Source organism: Desmodus rotundus, chromosome 1 (genome assembly GCF_022682495.2).
Source record: "Desmodus rotundus isolate HL8 chromosome 1, HLdesRot8A.1, whole genome shotgun sequence".
NCBI classification, from domain to species: domain Eukaryota; kingdom Metazoa; phylum Chordata; class Mammalia; order Chiroptera; family Phyllostomidae; genus Desmodus; species Desmodus rotundus.
Window position 1 is genome coordinate 138582590 of NC_071387.1, and position 11732 is coordinate 138594321.

An 11732-nucleotide genomic window follows, 5' to 3' on the forward strand; every position below is an offset into this window, starting at 1 on the left:
TGGGAATTAATCTGTGAAATAAAAACAAAAACAAAAACAAAAACAAAAACAGAGGGCAGGATTGGGTATAGGAAGAAGTCAAACTGCACTGTGGGCCTGATGAGGCCTCGCCAGCCCTGGGGGGAGCACTGCGGCGGATACTGCTTGTCACAGTGGTATGTGCTGAGCCAAAATGTCTGGGCCTCCCTCTCCCAGCTTCCCTGCTAAGTCATCAGATGTCCACTTCATTGGAAGGGTATGAACATCTCTGCCACTCAGGTGGGTCCTGAAAGTGTTGACAGCTGGAGCTGCCTGCTGACCACACTTCCCACAGCTGGACAGCATATTCTTTCTTGAAGTGGTTCTGCATCTCCCACATTCTTTCTAAATTTATAATAGTTAGCTATTTCTCACTGTTTTCTTTCTCCTTCTCCAAAGATTGTAAACTCTGTGTCAAAGCTGAGCCTGGCCTGGCAGAAACCAAGAGCCGGTGTTTGGGAGCAGAGGGAAAGTAATTAGGGTTAGTCAAGTAGGCCTGGACTGGGATGTATCTTGAAGAGCAGGGGGAGAGTTTGGATTGATTAGCTGGTGCAGTAGTCTTCTTTTGCTGTCACAACAACCAATCACACACTTAATGACTTACAATAACACAAATTTATTATCTCATGGTTCTGCAGGTCAGAAATCTGGTTTCTTTGCTCTGAAAGCAAGGCCGTGGCTGGGTTGGCTTCTTAGCTGGAGGCCTTGGGGGAAGATCTGTTCACTAGCTCATTCGGGCTGTTAGCAGAATTCAGTTTCTTGTGGCCATAGAGCTGAAGTCTATTTTCTTGTTGGGTGTCAGCTGACAGATCCTGCAAGCCACCTGCATTCCTTGTCATCGTGCCGTTCATCTGTGAACCAGTAACAGTGGTGAAGTCCTTCTCAAGTTGCGAATCTCTCAGACTTTTCCTTCTGCTGTATTTCTTCTATACGTAGCCTGAGGAAGAGCTCATGTGATCAGACTGGGCCTGCCCTGATAGCCCAGGATAATCTCCCTATTTGGATTTGTAGCCTTCATTATATAAGCTCAGTCTCTTATATCATATAACATGCACGCCACAGATATCTGATGTGGACTACTTTGGGAAACTTTGTGCCGCCTGCCCCCGGTTTCAGGAGAAGGTTCTCACACAATAAAAGTGGCATTTGGGGAAGATTTTTCAGCAGTCAGCTAGAGACCAGATGAGTCCAGGGAGACAGGGAGAAAGGCTGATGATCCAGTAGAACCAGAAACCACGAGGGCAATGACAGCAGGCCTCAGGCAGATGTGCACTTCCGTCAAGGTGTTTAGGAGTATCTCACCGGATTTGCTGACAGACGTACGGGAGGTGGGTGAGCGTGGTGCGTTACGTGCGGTACTGTTTGAAAGGTGGTGAGTTCCGTGTTAAGCAGGTTGGGTTCAGTATTCTTACCCTAGTGTGAGGCTGCATAATGAGAGCATCAAAGACTTACCACAATTTCTCTGACATAGAGACAGGGCTACACAGACCAGGGCTCTACGTACATGCACCAGTTCTCATTTTTGACACTAAAAACAGTCATTCTGGAAGCTCTGCAGGGTGAACAATCAGATACCAATGACCTATTTATCAGATATTATATCTACTTATCAAACAATCATCTAATCACCAGATAGAGAGGAACATAAGTGCAAATCATCCAGAAAAAATTTCTAAGTCCTAAATAACAACACTTTGACTCAATAATCCAGTCTGTAATTCTAGGCAACACACACCCCTTCCACTGGATGTTTTACTCTCTCGGTGTGAGTCTGGTGGTGACTGGGGGATTTCCTTCTGAAGCATGTTGAAGGGAAATCAGCTTAAATGTCATTTTTGTAGGGGAACAACATACCCAGAGAAAATTAAGAAATGCTGTGTTTCCATTTTTATTGTACAGATGGTGGGACCAAAGATGCATCATTGCTGGGCTTCCGATGAGTCCCTCCAGGTATCACTGCAGTTGTCACTGGCTTTCACCAAAAATTCCTGGCAGAACTGGAAAGAAATTACACAGGGCAGATGATATTCCAAAACAGAAAGGTCATGTTCCTTTGTTTTCAGTACCGAATTCTCCAGAGTGTCTGGAGTGGCAGCCTGTTTGCCTGGCGATTCTTTGAACACCTGCAGGGCCTTAACCTTTATGTCCCTCAAGTTCCTCTTGTAGAAGGGACAGAGAGAAGTAGTGTGGAGTAGAGAATGAATAGAAAAAGAGCAGGAAACATTTTGGGGGGAATGGATCAACCAGAGCGTTTAAGTGTACAGAAATGGTGTGCTTTTCAATGTGTGGTGGATTTGCTCTGTTTTCATTCAATGCACTTCTTTTTCTCATCTGCAAATGCCAATTTCTGTCCTATCAATAGCTGAAGACAGCATTACTTTCCATGAGGGTGTACAGAATAGGTTTTGTGTTTCCTAAAATGATACCACCATGCAACCTTGCCTGCATTTATGGGCAGAAATATCTTGTTTTGTGACTGAGACTGCAAGTGTTTGGGAAAGTGGGAGGGAAGAGAGCAGGGGCATAGCTGGTTCTGCGGGTGAGAGGTTCCAGAGATGCAGCAGAGGGGGGAGTCTTGTTTGGTAAAGGCTGGGTGTAGTTCAGGCACACCATCCTCCCAACACACACACGCACAGTGTTATCCTCTCTGTGCAGACGTGTGCCTTTCCTGGGAGCTTTCTTCAAAATTCTAAAGGTTAAGGAGCAGAGGAATCAAGATAGAGGGCTTTAAAAAGCAAAGTAAATAGAAAGCTAGGTAGATCCTATGTGAAAACAGTTCCTGAAGCCTTCACTAACAGGTCAAGGGTAAGGGATGAAAGAGAAAGATTTCTTAAAAGATTTTCCCTTTTCTGAGGGCATCAATATAAAAAGATAGTGAAGCTTCAGGCAGTGAGGAGAAGGGATGTTACATATTGAATATCAGTGGCACAAAAGGCTTCACAAGAATATGAGCCTTATTTGCATATTTTCTGGGAATGTGTCAAGAGTGAGTGCATCTCTATATGCAAAACTTCAACCAAAATAGATCATCTGAGTGAAGGAAATATTAAAGGAGCTGGCTTGCCTATTGACATTTATTTAACTCTTAGAAGAAAGTACACATTGGCAAGAGCTTTTGGGAAAGAAATGTATCTGATTTGCCACCACAAGAAAAGGCAACGGATGCAAAGCCAAGGAGTATTTGTGGACAGAACTTTTGTAGTGCCTGAATTTGGACAACTGGAAAAAAAAATGCTCTATTCAAGTATAAAATTATTTAAGGTTTCCAAAGGAAAGCTTTTCATTTTGGTTTTAAATCAGGACTTTACTGTAAAGTGTCCTTCTATGAATTTGCCAAAGTAACCTCCATTTTTCAGCACTTCATGTGGGTAGAGGGGGTGAGCTTGTCCCTACATACTTAGCAAATGGTGCTACCTTCCTAGCAAATAGTGAGGGGATTTCTGACAAAGATGTGAATGACAATGTCCTGGATCTATATAAATCATCAGGAATAGAGCTCAAAAAGTTAATGCTGAGTGAAAAAGCAAGTGGCAGAAGGACATGTACAGTGTGTTATTTCTGGATACACATATAAGTATGACAGTTTTGAAAAAATATGTATATTGTGCTACGAGTTTCCCGGTGTGGGGGAGTTGCCTGTGGGGCAGAGAATAAAGAGGAGAAATGAGAAATTAGGTTGGTGGTTGTCAAGGAGAACTTTGTTCCTTCCCTTCCTTCCCTTCCCCCCTTCCTTCTTTTCTTAAGATCATGCAAACATAGATTGCTTGTGCAGTTTTATTTAAAATGATCCACATAGAAACAGATATTGGAGCAATTAATTCAATATTAAAAATTATTAATTCTAGGGTTGGATTGTGGGAATATAGGTATTATTTTTTCTTGTGTTCTAGGGGAAACATTATATATATATATATGATTTATGTTTCCTAAAATGATACTACCAAGCAACCTTGCCTGGCACCTGGCATATATATATTTATCCTCTGAAAAGCAGAATTATCTTCTGGAGGGCAAGCCCCTTGTAGATGAGTGTTCTAGGAACTCATCTGTATCTGTGTACCAGCTGGCATTGTTGTGAGAGGCTGCGTTCAGCTTCAGCAAATATTTTTTTGAAGGCTCTTTCAACTCATTTGCCCATTTCATAATGGATGATTTACAAGCACACCTGTCCATACGAAGCAGAGTGTTCAGCAGTTTTTGACCAAAAATGGCATGACCCCCATCCCCCATCTTTTCTATTCACCTAATCTCACCCGGAGAGAATTTTTTTTTATTTACCTGGATGAAAAAGTTCTCAAAAAGAAACATTTTGCCAATGTGGAAGAGGTGAAACAAAAAATGGCAGAAGCACTAAAAGGCATGAAAATCACTGAACTCAAAAACTGTTTTGAGCAGTGGGAAAAACATCTTGATAGGTATATTGCATCAAATGGAGAGTACTTTGAAGGTGACTGAAGTTTAAACATGTAGGAATAAATACACAATTTTTAATAAATAAATTCCAGTTTTTTAGGTCTCCCTTCGTATATGTTAATGTTTAGCATATTAAAAGACTAGTATTAACACTGACCCCCTATTTCCCTACCAGGTATTCCTTAGAAGCAAACAGGCAAACAGCAACAACAACAAAAAGAATTAGGAAAAGAATTCAATTTACATTTCATATTCCATACTCAGGGTAAGAATAGGGACATGGAAATACTCGGGGCAGAGGATTAAAGGTGAGACAAACACAGAAGGAACAAATGGTGTAGGAGAAGACCAAGTGGAGAGAATGTCAGCAAAGAGAGTGATGAGGGACAGTCAAAAATATATATCACAAAGCAAGTCAATTACGTTAACAGCCAGTCAAGCCAGGTGGTCAATATTTTTAAAGACAAATAATATGAAATCTGTGAATTAAAAAAATAACCTTTAATTTGTGTCAAATAAGTGACCTAAAAATACGTAGGGCGAACGTGTGGAGAAAATGAGTCTGTGACATCGGGGGGGCCTGAAGCATAGGTATCACAAATTTGGTGAAAACATTCTTCTGTGCATCTGTGTTTTCTGTTAAATGAGGGTCTAGAGAAGAGAGTGTGGGAACATGACCCACCCACAGAAGCTTTGATCTGTGAACAGAGACGTCAGCATTACAGGAACAGATACTTCTTTCTGGTTAAAAGGCAGCTTTTGTCTGGAAAGTTTCCCTCTAGCAATATATAGACCAATGTAAAAATAGGACTGGTGTGGGCATGAAAACAAGGCCTCTGTAACTGACTATTGGTCTAACTGTCCCAGGTTTTATAGGTGAAGATAGACACGGGAAACCACATGAGGGGAAAGTCAGGGCAGGGAATGTGTGCTTGTCGGATGACTTTTCCTTCTTTGGATCTGCATTTCCATGCTCTTCTCTGTGCCTGGACTGTTCCCCTCTAATGTCAATGCTTCACATGAAAATAGGTTCACGTTTGTAAATTATCTTAGAGGCCTCTCTTCATCTCCTCTCCTCTCCCCTTAACTGGCCATTTACTTCAGGTAACCTATGTTGGGTATAGAAATGGAGGAGCTGGACATGAGAAAAGACATACTCCAAAGAAAGGTGAGAAACTAACAGGTTCTAGTGAGAAAATTCTCTTTGGTGCTTCAGTGCTTCTTGCTGAATGCACGAGCCTCAAGTGGGTTTTGCACTGGTGACCTTGCGTCCCTCCTTTGCTGTAAAAGTCAAGCAGATATTCTGCTGAATAGAGCGGAAATAGAGCTCCTCGTGGAGAGTAGTAACCAAGCTGAATAAATCATGCCTTCAGAAACTGACCTGATTTTTTTTTTTAGAATTCTGTGATCTCTTAATGGAAAGGTTTTGGAATATAAAGGCATATTTGATTTCCTGAAAACAATGAGAGGATCTGTAATGCAGGCACATCTAATAATAAGTAAGAATTCTTTAGCGAAATAAATATGAGATTTTATTGATAAGCTGATGGGTGCACAGGAATACTAGCCCATATTGACTTTAATAAAACATTAAGTGGTTTAATTAAATCATTAATTCCACCCTCGGTTCCATTTTTCAAAGACAGTTAATGTAAAAATAAAATGGTTTCTTTTTTTAGCTGCTTCTCTTTCCTCTATAATTCATTACGATGAGCCTATAGATTGACTTACTGCTCTTCTGCCATAAAGCACTTGCTGCCATTTCAAGAACATAGCACTCTAAGCAGGATACACGGAGGTATTGATCTTAAGGTGACATCTTCCTTCAATTTTCATAAAAGGTTTTTTTTAGAAAAATCTATAAAATGTGTATGAATGCAAAGGTTTAGGTCACAATAGTATTACAATACTATTAAAATAAATGTTAGCTTGTTCCTCTGAACTATGGGAAAACCTTATGAAAGTATGTGAACAATTTTCAATGCATATGATGGGTCATCATATATTTTTAAATTAATTTTTATTTTATGCGAGTGATATACAGAGATAGTTTTTATAATCAGTGATATCAGAAAACTTACAAAGGAAACTAGCAATCTTCTGTCTCAATCTCCCTATACTGCAATCCCACTTCCCCGAGGTAGCTACCTCTCTAAATATATATATATATATATATATATTTATATGGCATTACTTCTGCACAGAAAGGCAGCAGGCGGGGAGCTGGAATCTCCGTGGGGGTGGAGAGCATCTACACAGAGTGGGGGCCAGCGTGAGACCCCTGAGTCGGAGCAGGACCAGACTGCCACCCTCCAGGGGCGCTTTCCACTGCAGGGTGCTGTAGCCCGGCAGGGTGAGGAGGATGGTGGCCTGGCGTGGCGTGTCAGAGTCTGAACTGGGTAAGGAAGGCTTCTGTGTGGTGAGAGATGTTGGATTAGTTTCCTATAGCTGCTGTAACAAGTTACCAGAAACTTGGCAGTTTAAAACAACAGAAATTAATTTTCTCACAGTTCTGGAGGCCAGAAGTCCAAAATCAGTTTCACGGGGCTGAAATCAAGATGTTGGCAGGACTATATTCCTTCTGCAAGCTATAGAAGAGAATCTATTTTCTTGCCTTTTCCAGCTCTTAGAAGCTGCCAACATTTCTTGGCTCCGGGCCCTGTATCACCCTGGTCTCTGCTTCCACTGTCATATCTCATTCTGATTCTGACCCTCCTGCCTTTCTCTTATGAGGACCTTTGTCGAGCCTACCCGGATAATCCATGATAACTTTCCCAGCTCAAAAATTTTTAACTTAGTTATATCTACAAAGGCTCTTCTCCTTAAAAACAAAGCAAAACAAAACAAAACAAAAACTGCTTAAGATAGTATTCACAGGTTCCAGAATTATGATGTGGATATCTTTTGGGGGGCCATATTTAAACCTACCACAGATACATGAATATACTTATAAATAAGTTTATGTACACACACACACACACACACAGAATACATACCTCTCTGCCCACTGAGAGGGCCTAGGAGCTGCAACACCCCAATGTAAAAAAAAGAGTAACTAGTGACTTGATCTGGGCCTTGGCTGTGGTTTGGGTTTTCCGGGCGGCATACAGACTTTCACCCCTGCCTCACGTGGGCTCGCAGGATAGGGTGTGACCTTGGGCAAGGCGGCTGTGTGTAGCTGAGGCACTCCTTCAAGTGACTGACAGCTGACAGCTGACAAAACTCTTACCTTCAACCAAAAGGAATCCAAGACCTCGTAGAGAAATGGCTAATTCCAGGAGAGGCAGGGAAAGTACAACATGAATCTGGAACATCTTGTCGCATCAGAAAGTAAAGAAGTGCTCAAAGAATGATGTGGACAATATTATCCGGACACAGAGCCAGTTGGCAGGAACTCCCATGGACCAAACCTGAGATAATTCAACATGAAAGCAAGAAATGAGAATATGGATTATTAATCATGGAATAAAATCAGAAACCATGAGTCCATACTAACTAAATGGATACATTTAAAAATTGGTGAGGGAAGTGTTATTTATGTAGTTTAAAAGTGCCTCTCTGCAAACTAGTCATTAATTACAGGCGATAAAGGACAAGGTTGCAATGGAGAAATTTGACCAATACCAGCCTGCTCAGGTGATCCAAGCGAACATTAGTGGCAGTGGTGCAGACCAAGATTGTTCGCCATTTGATAAGATGCAACAGAACACAACTTTATCTTTGTGATGTTTTTCATCTAATCATGAGAAAATAGCAGAGCAACCCCAACTGAGGATAATGCTACAAAGTAACTGACCTGTAACCCTCAAGTGTGCCCAGGTCACGAGAGTCAAGGAGCTGTTGCCGATGGGCGGGAGAGTGGGTTGGTGGCACTGGGTCAGTGCCGACTGCCTGATTTTGATGGTTTCACGTGGCTGTGGAGCGAATGTCCTTGTTTGTAGGAAATGCACGTGAACGTACTTGAGTGTGATGGTGCAGCACGGCAGTGACTTACTCTCAGGTGGGTCAGGGATCAATTTCTCTGTACAATGCTTGTACCTTTTTGTAAATTTTAGATTGTTTAAAAAGTTAAAGTTGTTCCCATGAATTTTGCCAAGCAGCTCATAGCATTGCTTCTCGACTGGTTGTTAGTCCTCTCTTGGGCAAAGAGGAATGTGGAAGAAGGCTGATGTAAAGCGTGAATAATCGATAAAAAATTATGGGGAGTATTATGCCACTGGATCTTACTCATCCTGAGAACTGTTTCCCAAGGTTGATTATTTCCCATTCGAACTCCACGCCTTTATCTTTTCGGCTCCTGTTAACCTTCCCCATTGTAACTACACAGCACTGATTTGCGTTCTGACACTTTACCCCTGGTGCCCAGCACACGGGAGGCTCACAGACACTGAAAGAATTAATTAATGGTGCCCTCTGGAAATGAAGTTGGCAAAGAAGTCTTGGAAAATAAATTAGCTCGAGATTCATTTTACATTCTCCATTAGTAAGAGAACTAAGCAGCAAAGACTTTTTGTTTATTTTGCTTTCTGTGTTGTTGTTTTGAAAGGGATATTTCTATTTATGGCCCCTCCAGCTGCGCCCATTTTCATGAACATTCCCAGGTACTTCCTGAAGTACTTCCACGTGGCAGGTTCTTGTGGTCCAGATCTCTTACTCTTCCCAGCGTGGGAGAGTTATTATCTTCTCTCAGGAATTTATGAAAGAAGGTGCTTCTCTAACTTCTCTTCAACATGTGACTCCAGATTAAAGGACTTTCCTTGGTTCTTCACAAGAGGAAGGCTTAATCAGTTTTACCTCTGGTCAGAATCTCACCTGTGATGCAAACTTCCTTCATAATAAACCCCGAATTCAAATCCAGGCAGTAACATTAAAATTCTAATAATGGCTAACAGTTATTGCTTTCTAGGTGCCAATCATTGTGCTAATTCCCTTTATGCTGTAGTTTATTATGACTCATAACAGTCTATACGATATGTTCCATTTTTGTGAACAGTTTATAGTTGAAGAGACAGATATTAGACTGAGCTTTTGGGAATGGGTCCCAAATCTTCATGGCAAAACTAGGCTGCCAAGGAGTTGCTGCCCTGGCACCACTGGAGAGTTGCTGGTCTGTCTGAAGCTCTCCCCTCCCATCTGTCAGCTTGAGAAGCAAGCTCGCACCGTTAATGTTCCTGCTCTGCTCTTTTCCCGTGTACTCAGTTCCAAGCTCTAGTCTTGTATTTGTGCATCTGATGGATAGAACCAAAAATCACATCTGGAGCCCAAGCTGTTATGGAGTCTGGGGATGAACTCTTCAGCTTTCCAGCTCTGTAGTGCAGGAAGAAATACAAGAGTGGCACTGGAATAGATGTAGAGCTAGCTGATCCTCGCTATGTCGCAGCAGGAAGCACACTGTTGGGATTGGTTTATGTGGATGTGTGCCTGCGGCAAGATTACAGATGCATTTTGGGGCATGTCTCGCTTTAGTTTCTGCATCTGAATGGCACATTTTTCATACCGACTCTCTTAGTGCGGCTATCTGGATGAGGTCTAATCCCAGTGATTCTTCGAGCCCCTTTCTTCTTGTTCTTTTAAAAGCTGTCATCATTTCCAACATGGACAGCTTTTTCCTAGCTGTCTAATTTTGGTAGGAAAACAAATTTCCTCATTTCTTAATCACCTGGAGAAGGGGAGCCTTCCATATCTCAGCTTCTTAGTGATACAATGTGTCAGAGATCAGACTCCAGCCAGCACTTCCTGGAAGAGGGAACTCACGTCTCCATCACTATTTGATTTGTTCTTTATCAGTATCATGTGGAAGCTGTAGCTCTGCACTGTCCAACAGAAATATGTTGTCAGCCTCACATGTAATTTAAAATTTTCTGGTAACTACATTAGGAAACTAAAAAATAAATAGGAAAAATGATTTTAAAATGTTTTAATTAGCCTAATATCTTTAACAGATGATCACCATAACAAGTAGCAAATATAAGGAATTATTAATGAAGTTGTTTACTTTTTTGGTACTAAAGCTTCTAAATCTAGTATATGTTTCACACTAACCACATCCCACCAGCCACATTGCAGGTGTTCAATAGCCTTGTGTGGCTAGAGGCTACTGATTGGACAGTGCCACTCTATCTAAACAGAGAACAACTTACTTTCATTCAGAATGTGATGGTCTCGTGTCTTTAGGCACTCATTGTTTTCTGTCACTATAACTCAGAGGTCCATGGAAGGGGAATGAATCTATTAGCATCACTTCTTTCAGAGACGTGGACAGGTAGCAGGAAGCTGGTTGGCACTACTATGTCTTCTGCTCTGCACTAGGAATGCTCAGCCTCTGACCATGTGTGGCTAAAAGGTTCTATCTAAGGGTAACTTAGTGACGGATCGTTTAGCCTAGACCTCTTAGTACCAACCACATGCAGGCCTTATGTCTTTCAGAGACATTCTTAGTCGTATGGGATTTTGGCATGGAAACTGTAACATGGAAAGTACTGTTTTTCCCACTACTCTTATGGGAGCGAGATGGTGAACTTTTAGATCCTTGATGCCGTGGGCCTGGATTTGCTCTTTCTTCCTAGCCAAAGTAGTAATTCATGATCTCCTGCTCCTCCTTCATGGAACAGAAGGTCAGCGTTCTCTACAACTAGACTTTTAGTACTTAACACATTTTCAGCTGTGCTGCCTGAACTTGTATTTTCTCCCGTCGCTCATGTCCTATGCAGGTGCAACAAGTTTGTCGCGGGGGCCAGTTGAATCTATTCGACCCCAAATTCAGTGTTTTCTTGATCTTATTTCTTGTCTTTATGGAATGCTCTTAATGTGATGGTTAGTGGCCGTTGGCCTTTTGGGAAATTAATATTTGCATAAATGAAGTAATACGGCTGTTGCCATAGCAGAACTCTTGCATCAGGTGACCACATCGTTAGGCCTTTGGGGATTCATCTTCTCCTTTACACACAGGAAGAACTCACCATCTCAATGACTGAGCTTATGGTTCTGGGTCGATGAACTGACTTCAGATCTTAAAAAATAAAAGGGAATCTAACGCATTTCTCTGGTCACCATGTTTTCTCCTTTCCCTACATTTTCTACATTTTCCTAAGGTTTCTTCACATTCCATCAGGTTCTCTAAGCTAGTCTTTCCTCTCAGACTTCCATGTTATTATAGAATCTGGTGTCTCTAATTCCATTATTCTTAAGTAAATTCCAGACAACAAGATTTTTCAGCTTCCAAAAGGCTTCAGTTTTTTTTTTCAATCTTGTAAATGAGGATTGAAAAACCCCCTCTTTTTAGTCTTTTTTATTTTTGAAGG

At 41.5% G+C, this 11732-nt stretch overlaps 1 long non-coding RNA gene across 1 annotated transcript; it reads right to left on the minus strand.

The window, feature by feature from the left end:
• Positions 1-614: 614 nt before the first annotated feature.
• On the minus strand, positions 615-7560 carry LOC123480050 (uncharacterized). The gene is made up of 2 exons (XR_006655917.2): positions 7428-7560; positions 615-2015 (listed from the first exon to the last, which is right to left on the minus strand). It is a non-coding gene; the product is annotated as an uncharacterized lncRNA (long non-coding RNA).
• Positions 7561-11732: the final 4172 nt, after the last annotated feature.